The sequence below is a fragment of the Columba livia genome, chromosome 2 (assembly GCF_036013475.1).
Source record: "Columba livia isolate bColLiv1 breed racing homer chromosome 2, bColLiv1.pat.W.v2, whole genome shotgun sequence".
Taxonomy (NCBI): domain Eukaryota; kingdom Metazoa; phylum Chordata; class Aves; order Columbiformes; family Columbidae; genus Columba; species Columba livia.
The window spans coordinates 45,285,418-45,299,885 of NC_088603.1; positions in this window are offsets into that span (position 1 = coordinate 45,285,418).

Below are 14,468 nucleotides of genomic sequence, written 5' to 3' on the forward strand. Positions count from 1 at the left end.
TACTAGGCTTTTCACTGCAAAGAAATGGCTCACAGTGGAGTAAACAGTTTTCAAGCATCACGAGCGTTTCTTGCAATGGAAAAAAAACATTTCCCATGGTAATTTCTGATGGTAAAAACAGGTCTTTCTGATCAAGAAGCATAAACATACTTGGCTTCTGGTTTAATTTCTTCTCAGTCTGCTCTCCCCTCGTCAGGCACAGGGGCAGGGTAGCTGCCAGGAGGGCTCTGCAAGGGCTCATCAGCACAAAGCTCTGCACAGCCATGTCCTGACAGCCACAGTGGGACAGAAGGGACGGAAGTGGTAGCAAAGCCCACCCCATTCAGGCAATGCTATGTCTGCAGCACGCAGTGACACGGATACCACACACACATAGGGTCTGAGGTTGTGATGGGCAGGAGGTGGCTGCGCGAAGGGGCCGGTAAGCAGGCAGCAATGAGCTGGTCTGCTGCGAGGGGGGAAGATATTAGGAGCCGTGAAGAACAGCACAGAAGCTTGCCAGCCATTGGTGCAAGAGGTTGGGACGCTGTTAGAAGAGGGGTAAAAGAGCTGCTGGGGGAGGGAGGGCCAGCAAGGGACCCTGGGGGAGGACAGAGGCGGCTCTGCCAGGGTGGCTGTGCACTCAGATGCTCCTAACAGCCAGTTGTGCCACTTCTCTCATCCAAACACTTGCTGCTGCCACATCTGCTCTAAGTGCGAGGCTGGCTGTGAGTGTAAATGTGACTGACTCTTCTGGCTCCAAGCAGAGGCAGAGGAGGCTGCAGGAGCACAGCAGTGGGCTGGGGCAGTGCAGGCAGTGTGGGCAGGAAATGCTCGCTCTCTTGCAAACCAGTTCTCATATTAACTCTGCAAGTCTGAGCGTCAAATAGCAAGGGGTTGCCCAGTTTTTGCAGAAAGCACATTTTTTGCAACTAAGCAATGTCCATTGACTTGTGCTTTGTATGTAAATACTCCTCTAACTATAGCGGTAGCCCTGCTTTGGGGTCATCTACCCCTAGCACACTTTGGGCATCACTGGGAACAAACAGCAATGTGTTGCTTTGGTCCTGACTGAAAACTGCATTTTCTTTTCATCGTCTTTCCGAACTGCGTAATCACCAAGGCAAAGAAGTGGTTGATTGTTTTTGTTTTGGTTTGCCTTTTTTTTTTTTGGCACGATAAAAAACTCAATGCTGCCCTCTGTCAGAAATGCAGCAGTACTGGTCTTAAATTGCTTGTCCTTATTTAACAAGTATGAAGTTTCTTTCCGTGGGGCTGCTTTTAACCATAAATCCCACTCATCACATCCAATCTCACTCATAAAGGCGAGGAGGTGATCCAATTGCTTTCCACTGCGCTATTGCATGTGCTAAACATCTGATGGCGATTAATAACACACCTCAACTGCTCAGCTGTTTACGGTGACGGCTAACCTAAGGATGACTTAATGAAAAGAAGACATATTGCTGCCCAGGTAAATAAAAGAAACAGTGCTGTTACCACGTGTGCTTGGTGCAGTTTAAGTAGAAGAATACACAGGCACTCTTTAAATGCTGATTAACCTGGCATGCAGGATAACTCCCATTTCATGAAGGCCAAGTTGTGACAAGCCCCTCAAGGTATCCTGGCAGAAAGACAGCCCTCCCAGTCCGGCACAGCCCCCCCAGCTGGTGCTGGTCAGTCCCATGCAGTGTGGCTGTAAAACATGTTTGTGGTGGTGGTGTCCATCCCACGTGCCTGGAGCACAGGGCTTGTGCCATCTGGACCTCTGCCCAGGGGTGGTTTTAACACACCAGGAGAAGCAATTGCCTTTAAAGGGATAAATTACAGCCCTTAGCAACATAGCTATCAAATAAATAGCTAAATCCAGAGCTGTTTGGTCCCAGCACACTGTGCCATAGTCTCTTAAGAGCAATCAAAAGAAGAGTGCCATTACAGGGGACACTGCCTGGCTAATTCACCTCTCAACAGGGACTGGTGAGATTTACAGACTTACAGATTGCTGCCTGCAACCCCCAGCAAGTGGGATGCATATGCTGGACATCCCACAGCTGCCCCTGGAGCACATCTGGGACACCTTTTCTCCAGCACTGCGTCCCACAGACAGGTGAGACTCTCTCCACAAGTGCCTGACAGCCATGGAGGGGATCAGATGGCCAAGAGAGCATTGAGAGCCTTCCTTCTACTTGCACCCCAACATGAGTCACCTTTGTGCTCTTGCTTGGGACACCAACGTGTTCCTTTCACATCCCCACAATGAGACACTACAGAAGAGCCCACCTTGCGGGCACCCTGCCTGCAGCTGCAGCAGGTCTGCCCTTGGAGGCCACTTCAGACATCATGGCCATGCTCTCCAGCAGGGGCTGGCAAGAAAAGGAAATCTGCACTTGTAAAACACCACGTTTGGTCTGGAGCCACAAGCACGAAGCACTGAGATGTATCGCTTTTCAGGCAGGTGTTGCCCTTGAGAAGGCACAGAGGTCTGGGATGAATTTTCCTGAACACTGGCTGAAGACGCTGAAGATTTTGCTTGGTTTCACAATGAGTCACTGAAACTCAAGGAAGGCAATTCACCAGGGAAATCAAAAGCAGTAATTAAGAGAACATAGTAATTAAAAATGTATCCTAAGAGATCCTGTACGTGACATCCGCACCAGACAGAGAAACATGTCTTTACCCACCCCAGGTTATACGAAGTCTGGAGGAAGCTGCAGCCACAAAGTCACCATGGTTACAGATGCACAAAACTGAGAGCAATGAGACATCCTGCTCTGCCACGACCACAGCATGCATCTTCGAGCTGTAGCTATTTAATTGACCCTGAATTATGCAATTTAAAAAGAAAGAACCCCAGAAAGTCCTGATATGTTCAGGCATACAAAGGTAGTCAGATAAGATAAGAGATTTTAATACATGCACACTATACAGGGTGTGAAGAAGAATAGATATTACGTTATTGGACTGTAAACTGAGGTACTCACTATACAGTCCTCATTTGGCATCCAAAACTTCTGCTTAGATTTCTTTGTATCACCTCCTGTCCAAGAAACGCCTGCATTTAACACACTGATGTATTATGTGTGTATTTGTGTGCATGTATACTAAGATGGAGTTGTAATACATCATAAACCCTACATACTAATTATCACACGCTAATGTAGCAAATTAACCAAACATTAGTTTCCATCAAAATCAGATTTCCTTCACACACAAGGTATCAGAAACAAACCCATGCAGCCTGATCAGAGTGGAAATGATGTGTGCATAATAACCACTCGAATACACTTTCAATTCTATTTTGCTGACATAAATCCTAGTAATAAAAGCATAAGAAAGCACCGAGGGTTTTAACATCACTATATTTACTGCATATGATAAGGAAACTGGATTTCACTGTCTGAATACATTCCCAAGGGCACACATATACAGACATGGTTTTAGAGTAGCGGTAGTAAAATCCAGCCTGACTTTCCAGATTTCTTAAGGTGGCTTGCTATTTTTCCAAACAGTATCTTCATCTGGTGCTGAAGGGCTGCCCTGAGTTAATGCGTAAGCGTTGGTGCAGCAAACTTAGTGGGCAATATCTTGACTCTATAAGCAAGTCTATAGGCAGGAAGAAGTTGTTTGGAAACACAGGCTGTGTCTACAGCAAGAAATAACTCACCTAATGATAGGACCAAGAGCTAGGTCCTATCTCTGGCCCTGAGGCTCCCAGTCCACAGGACTGTATTGACCCACCTTCCTTGTCCTAGTCACCAGAGAGCAAGCAGCTTTTCTGTGGCAGTGGGCAGGCTGTTCCTCCCTCCTTGAGCAGGGATACAAATGGGACAAGCAAATTGCATCCTCGTGCTTGTACTTCTTGCACAGATGTGTCTCCTTGCTACAATTTAAGGCTTGCTGCGGGTGCGTGGATGGAGGTACAGCAGCTTCCACTGAGCCATGGGGTTGATTGCATCTTGCTGGCGGTTTGCAGGAGTGCTCTTCTGAGATGAGGCTGGCTCTCAGCAGACGCATTGGGTAGCTGGCCTTGTTTCTGGGAAGCGAAGGGAACTAAACAGCAGCCTTTTTTTCCTCAAAAATTTGAGCTTTCTTAGTTTTCAAAATATGTTTGTGATTCCTAAGCTATGGATACTCAGCATAAACGGTAGAACAGTTTTCCTTGGAAGCACTGCAAACACCTGGTCTATAGATAATAATGCATCATGACACAGAGCAACTTGTTTCAGACACCAGATTTCAGAAAACCTGTTACAAATGTTGGTTTGTAGGCAATAAATTTACTGGCAGCATTTGGCTGTAAAGGATTATAACTGCTGGGCTGGTAATACGATTCAGGCATTACATAAACCCTGATTAGAAAGGGAGTAATTTGCCTACTCATACGTGATAACACCTTAGTCATGTCATGCTGCTGTCTCGGCTCAATTTCCCTGGAAGCAGGTGACCAGGGACTGTAATATCTACTGTGACATGAATCTGAAAGTGTTTAGGTGTGAACTGTGCTGTGTGGTGTCCCTTGACCTGGACAAGACAATCCATGGGCTTCTGCGGCAGCTGAAACAGGTGCTGAAAATTTAACTTCAGGCTACTGGGCCTCCTTCACCCTAAAAAACAAGGTCTTGGAACCAGTCTTTTCCCAAAATCTGAGTTTTTATGAGCACTTACTTTCCTCTGTGCTACCCAGTTATTTAACTGTCTGGACTATCAGATTGCCCGTCTGTGCTTCTCACGCAGATTCTTGCTGCTTGTATTGGCCTCGTACGCTAAATGAGATATTGCTTTCCCCTTGAGTTGTTCAAATATCAGTAGGGGGCATTATTGTCTGTGGTTGCCTAGTCTTGCAGCGCTGGGATTCCTTATTTTATTCTAAGGAAGCCTGTCCATGAAAAGATTGTGTGGCAACTAGAGAACTAAGCTCACTTTGGTGGGTAATCCTACCAGAAGTTAATGATGCTAGTAACAAAGCCACATCTGAGAGGCTGGGACCATAACAATCATACTCTCTATCTATTTGAATAAATGATCTGTAGCATAAATTTTTCTATAATACTCTCATCAGTAGAATCAGATGTTTATAGCTCAGTTGAATTTTGTGGGCACCTTCTTTGCTACATTAAATATCACTGTCTCATAAGAAGAAAGAGAAGAGGAATACAGTCTACCGCAAGCAGACTATATTCTGCAAATATATAGACTATATTTCTTCCCATTCAAAGATGGGAACATATCTTGAGGTTTTCATGCAGAAGAGTGGTATTTTGCAATTTTACTCTTATAACACTCACATTTTTAAAAGACCCCAGATCCCATTCACCGCCAAATTTTCACAATGTGTCAGCACTTAGTGTCTCTCCTCTGGTCTGATTTTCATAGGATCATAGAATCATAGAACAGTTTGGGTTGGAAGGGACCTTCAAAGCTCATCTAGTCCAACCCCCTGCAACGAGCAGGGACATCTTCAACTAGATCAGGTTGCTCAGAGCCCCGTCCAGCCTGGCCTTGAATGTCTCTAGGAATGGGGCATCTACCACCTCTCTGGGCAACCTGTTCTTGTATTTTACCACCCTCATTGTAAAAAATTTCTTCCTCAAAATTTCTTCTTTCACCAATCTTTGTCTTTGGAACAAATGGAGTTGTCTTCAAACATGACCTCCAGCAGTGCTCTGGAATGAGCTTGTGCCTTGGATCCAATTCATTCATGTTCAGAGGAACTAGCAGAGAGATCTATGTGCCACTAACACCCTGAAAATAAGACTTACAGAGTCTCTTTGCATACTTTGCCCTTGAGACCAGTAAAAGGGGGTGAATTTCAACTCAAAATTGAACTTCATCTTCGAGCTAAAATGTGATTTTCATGCCTGGGCTTTATGTACTAAAGCTTTCTATTCCAGCCCCAGGAGAAAAATGCTAATCCAATAGCTTTCATCTTTCTAGAGTCTCTTTCCCATCTCATTCCCCAGCCATACTCTGGGGTCTCTGCTCTGGGTAGAAGAATATGCTGCAAGGACGGCTGAACAGATGGGTCCGATGTTTCTTTAACAGTTGTGTATTTAGCCACTAGCCAATATGAAAGAGCTAGAATTATTTTATTGCATAACCTTCTCTATGGAACAACTCAGTTATTCACTGAGCAAAGACTCCTCCTTTTCTCCATTGCTGCTCCAGTACTCTGGTGAGACCCATCAGATCAGCACCACACACAATGAAGAAGTGCAAATGATTGTTCTGTCCCTTAAACTGGAACTTAGTTGTGGACACCAGCCTCTTCTAGGGTAGCACAGGCATTGCCATCAGGAGTAACCCCACCTCACCTGGTGCTCTTCCCAAGAGAGAGACCAACTCCACCCAACTTTGAAAATGAAGCAAGAAAACCCAATAGTGCTGCTACAAAGGTTAGATTTGGTTTGGGACAACGAGGACCAACACATTACTGGTGAATGTAACTCTCAACTGTTGCAGTTCTCCATATGACACTAGTTTCTTTCAGACCAATAATAAAGAAAGCCAGTGGTAGAGACTGGGGAAAACTAGAAAGCTACAAACAATTCACAGATTTCAACCAAGCTCAAGTGAAAGAAGTAATTTCCAAAGTATTGGTTTGCATATTTACTAAATTGTATGCATCCTATACCAAGAATTGCTGGCAGCATTCTTGCCTGTGAAGCACAGCAATTGCAATTACACTTCTTAAAGAAGTCCAGCACTTTACCTTAAACAACTCAAACTCCTTTTGCCAAACTAATCTGCAAGGAACTCTTTTTGATGACATGTTTAGGAGGTCACACGGCTGTCAGGTTTGACTTCAGTGTAAGCATCTCTTCACATGACACACCACTTTTGCATGTGAAAAAGAAGATTAAAGCACTTTCACCACTGGGTGCTCCTCTACAAGTTAATCACAGTGCTAATGTGCAAATGTTCTTTTGATGTGACCTTTTTAATACCCTACACAGCAGGCTGTTTAGGTTTTCTGTGAAGAAAATGGAAGGAGACCCAGTGGGTGCCTGAAGTACTGCGTGCTTGTTATTATACATCACACTCATCATAACATCCTACGAGTTGATGTGCCTGTGATTTCTTTTTTTTTTTTTAAACATCTAATGCAGTCACTAGGAGTTGCCACTGCAGTGGTGCTGCCTGTGGAAAACAAAAGCATCAAGGAGAAGGGACGGGTTTAAAATCTACAATTTAAATCCAAATGGCACAAAAGAAAGAGTCTAATTTTCTTTATCATTTCAGGTGTGAAGCAGAAGTTGACCGCACAGGAATCATTTTAATAATATAAATGAGATGGGATGTGTCATCTGTAAGTGATGGAGCAGGGGAAAGGCAGCTGCAGTTCACAGGGGGATGTAGCTGCAGGGAGATGGAGCAGCTTCAGCCGGAGATGATTTTTCTGTCAGCACAAAGCGCAGGAAGGGAGAGCTGGGACACACTCACGGACAGCCGTGCTTTGAGAGAGAGGGAAAATGGTGCTGTCTGAGAGGTGCTCTGCCTTTCTGTGAGATGTGTGCAAGGACCCAGATTCCCTGCCCAAAATACAAAGGTAAATGTTATGTTTTTTTTCCACAAGGGAAAAGAAAAAAAGATATAAAAGAGAAAAGGAAAAAAAAAAAAGGAAAAAAGGGGAAAAGAAGAAAGAAGAAAGAAAAAGGAAGAAGGGGAAAAGAAAAAGAAAGAAGGAAAAAGAAAAAAGGAAGAACAGGAAGGAAAAAGAAAGAAGAAAAGAGAAAAGGAAGAAGGGGAAAAGAAAAAAGAAGAAAAGAGAAAACAAGGAATAAAAAAAGAAAAAAGGAAAAAGAAAAAGGAAAAAAAGAAAAATAAAAAAGGAAAAAGGAAAAAAGGGAAAAGGAAAAAAGGAAAAAAGGAAATGGGAAAATAGGAAAAAGGGAAATGGGAAAATAAAAAAGGAAAGAGGAAAAAGGGAAAGGGAAAATTAAAAAGGAAAAAAGAAAAAAGGAAAAGGGAAAATAAAAAAGGACAAGGGGAAAAAGGGAAATAAAAAAGGAATAAAAAAGTAAAGGGAAAAAGAAAAAAGGAAAAAAGGGGAAAAAAATAAAAAGAGTGGGCAGGTTGCTGTCGCCCTGGAGACTCTTCATCCATCCTCCAGCTAAATTCTCTGTTGAACAGACAGGTACTGAATTCATGTTAACCACCTTGAAGTCCTGCATTCCCAGTGGAACACAGCCTTAGTCTTTGTCTTCTTTTAATTTGTTTTACTGCATTACTTAAAAGTTGAGCTCCTAGCAACATGCTTCCTGGGACAGGCAGAATCCGATAAGGGGAGCCAGGTTTAATAACAAAACTGGCGTTAGCTGGCCAGAGCCCTCCCAATTCCCTGTTCTCTTCAACTTCTGCAATACCTAGGGCTGCTACAGGGAAGGGTATGGTTCTACTAAGTTGTGTGCAAGTTCAGAGGGGATAAACATTCCCATTTCAATGCAATGCTACACAAGGACTGGCAGTGGGCGTGCTTTCCTTCTGGCTGGACTGCATCCTAAAGAAGCAGAAGAGCTGGTTTCCCATCTCAGTCACGATCTAAAAGAAGGGACAAAGAGAGTGGACATGACATGCCAGAGGAGAGGTGGGAGAAGGATGGATCTACCAGCACTTCCCCAGGCGGTGGGCAACGGGCATCACTGAGCAGAAGAATCAGCTGTAGCTCACCTCCACTCAGTTTTGGGAACCACAACGTTTGTTCTTGTGTGAGAACAACTAACAGATTTCTGAAGATGAAGTTAATGTGTCAGAAGGGAGACCAGGGTGAAACCCAGGGATTTCTTAGCATTAGGTTTGATGTTTTCCGTTGTTTTTCAGGATGGACACAGCTCTCAGCCGCAGACAGTGGAAAGCTGCAGTCTTGGAAGGGGGTATACTGCCTCCTCACTTTCATAACCGTGTTTCATTAAAGAAAGGTGACAAAAGTTAGGCTATGCCTTGTACACTGGGACAAAGCTCACATCATACCAAAAGCAGGTACAAAGAGCAACAGGCTGGACTGCTGTCACAGCTCAACCATGAAGTGAAGCAGGAATGGTTATCTTCTATGTCTAAAGCTCATACCTTTGTTATGGAGGTATAAGACATAAAACTGCTTTCTTTACCTCTAAAACCACTTTCTAAAAATAGGGTATGCACCCCCGAAACCATACATGAATGAAGGATATCATAGGTCATTAGAGATGTAGAAGGGATTCAGAGAGTGCGGATGACATGCAGGATAAATACTCTTAAAATAAAATCAAAGTTCTCTCCTGTATGACGGCACAGTATCAATGTAAATAATCACTCAGGATTTCAGATGGGTGACCTGGAAGAGACGGCTGAAGACTCGCCAAACGATTGCTCAACTCAGTGAATTTCAGATGTCAGCAGGTTAAACTTCAGCATCTGAGCTAACCAGTGACATGGTCACTTGCTCAAATTAGGCATCCTAAAATACATTCTACCCACAAGCTACCGCATAATTTCCAGGGAGGTGCAGATGGACACTTGAGAGCCACAACACAGGATAAATATTTTATTAAAAAAAAACAAACCAAACCAAACCAAACCAACAACAACAAAACAAAAAACCACACACACACCAAAAAAAAAAAAAAACAACAAACAAAACAAAACAAAACAAAAAAAAAAAAAAAAAAAAAACAAAAAAAAGGAAAACAAACCTTCTGCTAACCACAAGTTGGCAGAAAGGACTGTTGAGAAGCCTGTCCCTGAAGAGCTCATGAATAAAGGAAAGAAGCTCTTTGGAAAGAGAGAGGGAGCCTGTGAAAGCCGAAGTGAACCACATCTTTATCTGTTATCACCAGCCTGAAGCGTTAACCGCTCTTTTATTGTGTTACAAACCGTTACATGTAGGAAAAAGGAAACCACTCCTTTGTGAAGACTTTGTTTTGTTGTTTTATTAAAGAACAAAAGCCATTTCAAGTTGCCACTTGCTGATGTTTTGTTTCTTGAACAGTAGCATGAAGCCCTGTGGTACTGAAACCCAGGTGACACATCACCTTGGTGCTTTAAGCAGTAACATCTAAGTGGTATTTCATTTAGTTTGCAAAATCAGGTGCTTAAGGTTTGCTAAAGGCAGCTCTGCAATCTTAATTCATCCTCTTGTGTGTACAGACTGGAATCAGGCAGAGTTTACAGGCTGTGTCAAAAGGAATGGATGGGGCATATTAAAAATTACATGAATTGTGAAATTTTACTTTGTGATATGTGACTAAGAAGGTCAGATCAGCTGTATCAGCCTAAATCAAATGTCCAAATTTAAGTAGTCACAGCTTGGGTTGCAACAGTCTGGTGTTTTTAGTAATGTCTGTTACCAACAGTAATTCTCTCAGAAGCAGGACACAGGCCCGTGTTAAAGGAAGAATGTGAGGATGAAAGAAGTTGTTGTGTTAGAAGCACATCTTTATGCAGAACAGCAGATATCAGAGTGTAGGCACGCAAGTGGGGAAACTGAGTCAGGCAATGGAGAGGCAGGAACATCATTCTCAGTGACAGAGATACCAGGCATTGACACTAGAAGACTTGTAATGACAAGACATGGTTAGCGGGTCTCATATCCACCCCATATGGAGGAAGAGTGATTAAGTGCATCCCCATGCTCTCAAGGGATTCTCCCTCTCCCACCCCACTGGTGGCAATGTTCAGCATCATTCCTGCTGCTTCCAAAACCACCTCTGAGTTGGACATTGCTCAATGCAGAAGAGAACTGATCTCTTAGGACCTGTATAATGCTTCTCGTGCGATCTAGGCCAAAGTTCTTCCATTTTCTGCTGGACGGCTTTCCTCCACCTCAGCAGTTAAATGTGTCACGGTGTTGTCATTTTAAATGGACAGATTGCAGAACACCAGAAATAGCAGAGCATCATCAGTTCAGTCGCTGAATGACACGAGGTACTAAGAGTGATGAATCTTTCCTACCCGGACAAGAAATGATTGATTTGAATAATTGCTTGAGAATATTCACATGACACTTGAACACAGTTGCTGTCATGATTACCAATGTCTCTCTTCCTCACAGCAAGTCTATAATTGGCAGGAGTGTCTCAGATAATTTATACAGCAACAAGATTTTCACACTTTCCCAGTTCTGGATAGTTGCTAATATTTCATGAGACAGTCACTTTATCATACAAGGGAGTTTTCACAATCTTTTGGCACATCTGTTGATGCTGACTGCCACTGAATTTCTCCATTTTCCTGTCTTTTTTATTCATTGTCACTAGTAACTACCTATTTCTTTGAATTGTAGAGGTTTGTATTTAGCTGTGGTATTAGATTAGTGCAAGCCTTTTTCTGTATTTAAGAACATCTACTTGAAGTCCACATATGAATCTCTTCGCAACCCTGCTACGAGAGAAAACTCCTTTTTTCTCAAGTGCCTCAATAGCTTGCCTGTATGACGTTGTTAAATAAATGAATGGCTAAATAATTAAGGTGTTTGCTTATCTGGCCTGCATTCCAAACTAAGCAGACAACTCCAAAACCAAGCTGAAGTTGTCACCACTCTACAAGGAGCTAGAGAAGAACTACCCTCTGTCACTTTGCTGTCACACTAGCACAGATTGTCTCATGCCACTCACTTCTGCAGTCAGTGAGATCCATTGCTAGTGGCAGAAAGCAGGGGTTGGTGCCCTGGTAGTGGGACGGGTAATTCTTTTTGTTCTCTTGACATCACCATTAAACTACCAGATAGCTTTAACTGATATTCTTAGAAGTGCTTTCAGTACCTCTTTCTATAGAATAGTCATGGTTTGAAAGACATGGACCTGTTGGAGAGGGGGCCTGAGGAGGCCACAAAGATGACCAGAGCACTGGAACAGCTCTGCTGTGAGGACAGGCTGAGAGTTGGGGTTGTTCAGCCTGGAGAAGAGAAGGCTCCAGGAAGATCTTATTGTAGCCTTTCAGTACTTAAAAGGGGCCTGTAAGAAAGATGGGGACAGACACTCTAGAAAGGCCTGTTACAGCAGATCAAGGAGTAATGGTTTTAAACTAAAGGATTCAGATTAGACGTGAAGAAGAAATTTTTTACAATGAGGGCGGTGAAACACTGGCCCAAGCTGCCCAGAGAGGTGGTGGATGCCCCATCCCTGGAGACATTCAAGGCCAGGCTGGACAGGACTCTGAGCAACCTGATCTAGTTGAAGATGTCCCTGCTCATTGCAGGGGGGCTGGACTAGGTGACCTTTGAAGGTCCCTTCCAACCCAAACTGTTCTATGACTCTATGTTTGCCTACCTGTTTAATAGCATGTCTGCTCATTTCACCTCGTTTTACTTGCAACACGAGAAACAAAAGCTTAACCTTCCTTGGCAACACCAGCAACTACCCAGACCTTGGGCTGGAGGGGCAAAACACTAGGATCAGAGCAGCACTTTCAGAACACCAAGTGCCCTCACTGGCATGTAGACACAAATCACTTCAGCGGCAGCGTTGCTCAGTGACAGATTTTTTTATTTCTTTTTTTACTCTTGCATCAGTATGTGAAAAATTGATAGGTACTGATGATTATACAGCTATTACTGGCTGTCAGGTACTCCAGAGAGTGGGGTCACGGCTTGCATTTTCCAAATGAGAGACAGTTTAATGAAATCTTGCTCTTCGGAGGCAATGAAGTGTCTATCCTCTCCAAACAAATTCATACACCTGAGGTAGAATGATATGAATATGTATAATTTCTTTAGTGAATTACATGAATTTGTGAGAGAGGTTTGAGGCATGTAGCACTTCCAAAATCTCTCATTCAGCTCTCTCTACTGCCCCCATTTAAAATATGCTGAGCCGACGTGCAGAGAGTTACATGATGCCTTTAGTCCCGAATGGCTTCACTGACGCTTTTTACCTGAAACGGTGCTCTTGGCAGGATGATCATATAGCAGCACACTCCATGGACATTGCTTATTACTTTTTACAAGACTTGAACCCCTGGTGCTCAACCAGTTTTACACAGTGGCTGGTTGTCCCACAAGCTCTGCTGAACTGTGACTGCACCACAGGCAGCATGCCCCATCTCTTGGGCTGTGTGTCCTCCTGTCCCCACCTAATCAAATTTACAAAGCTGACATTTAAAAAAAAAAACATCTGGGTAGCTGGATCCCAGCAAGATCCTGCCAACACCTTGTGTAGATGCTTCCATCTGTCCTGGTGTATAACAGTTAACAGCACCACTGCCCACCAAATATTCATTTGTGCAGCACAGACGTGAAAACTGAGGGAGGGCAGAGGTGATAGGTAAAGAGACAAAAGAGCTGAGGCGACATCGCACACAAACACACAACAAAGAAGCTGGTGGATCTAGTTGACTTCAGCTGATCAAGGCTTGGAGTGCTGCAGTCCAGCATGTTGAAACTCATGAGCAGGCACATCAGCGCTTGTGCTGGCTGGGGGCAGCTTCCAGGGATCAGGCCTTCTGATATTTTCTCATTCAAAAAGGTTGCACATACAAGGGGAGCTATAAGCCAAGTGCAGAAGGTGAGGTGAGGATGTGTGAGGTGGAAACATTCCAATGTTTGCTTTAGACTGGAGACACAGCTCTGTCTGTTTGACTATAAAAGGTGGCTCAACTGTTCTAAGTCCTAATTGTGAGCCCATCCTCTGCCCCTGTCTCTGAAAGCTGATTTATTTCCTAAGCAGTCACCTCAGACGTGATTCAGGCAATGTAAGTGTGTGATACCATGCTTGAAACTCAAGTTGGTCTCTAGGGGCCATTAGAGCAGTTGAGAATGTCTTATAGGTCCCATGTCATATCTACCAGGCCTGTGCAGATGTCTTGGGCAATCCAAGCTGTCTAAAATGGCAGTAGGCACCCACATCTGGGTACCTGAAGTGACTTTCTCCTCCACCAGCATATTCACATTGCTTTCACTGGGTATCCCCTGTCAAACCTTGTGTTAAGGAAAACACTTCCCTACCCCTTAGAGGTGTTAGGCTTAAACAGACATGTGTCTATAAACTTGATACTCCAGGCAAAACAAATTAACTATTTTGCATAAAAAGTATCAGATTATGCTATTTTCCTGTTGCAGGTTATTCTGAAGCAGACATGACAATAAATCACCACAATCCTATGAATATTTCATAGGAACACATTTCAGCTTATGGGTGTTCTTTTTTTTCTCAAATGATTATGTCTTTGTCTTTGGCCATCCATTGTCTGTGATATGTGACTGGCCACTTAATTCAAATTACTGTAATGTCTGGATTTTTGACTGGCTCATTAAATATTTCATAACAAGGAGGAAAAGTGGCACTGCAGATGACATTTATGTGAATATGCAAGCAGGTATTTGTGAAATCTTAGTCAAGATTTCTACTTGCAAATGAAATGAAATTAAATAGAATTGAAAAGAAATAGATATATAGAAATGAAATAAATAGTGAGCTTTTATTCCAACACATTTTAATGAAAATGATGACAATTATGATTATTTTGCACTGTCGCTCTAGTTATAAGGATGCGGATCAAGCATTCTAAAGTTTCTCTAG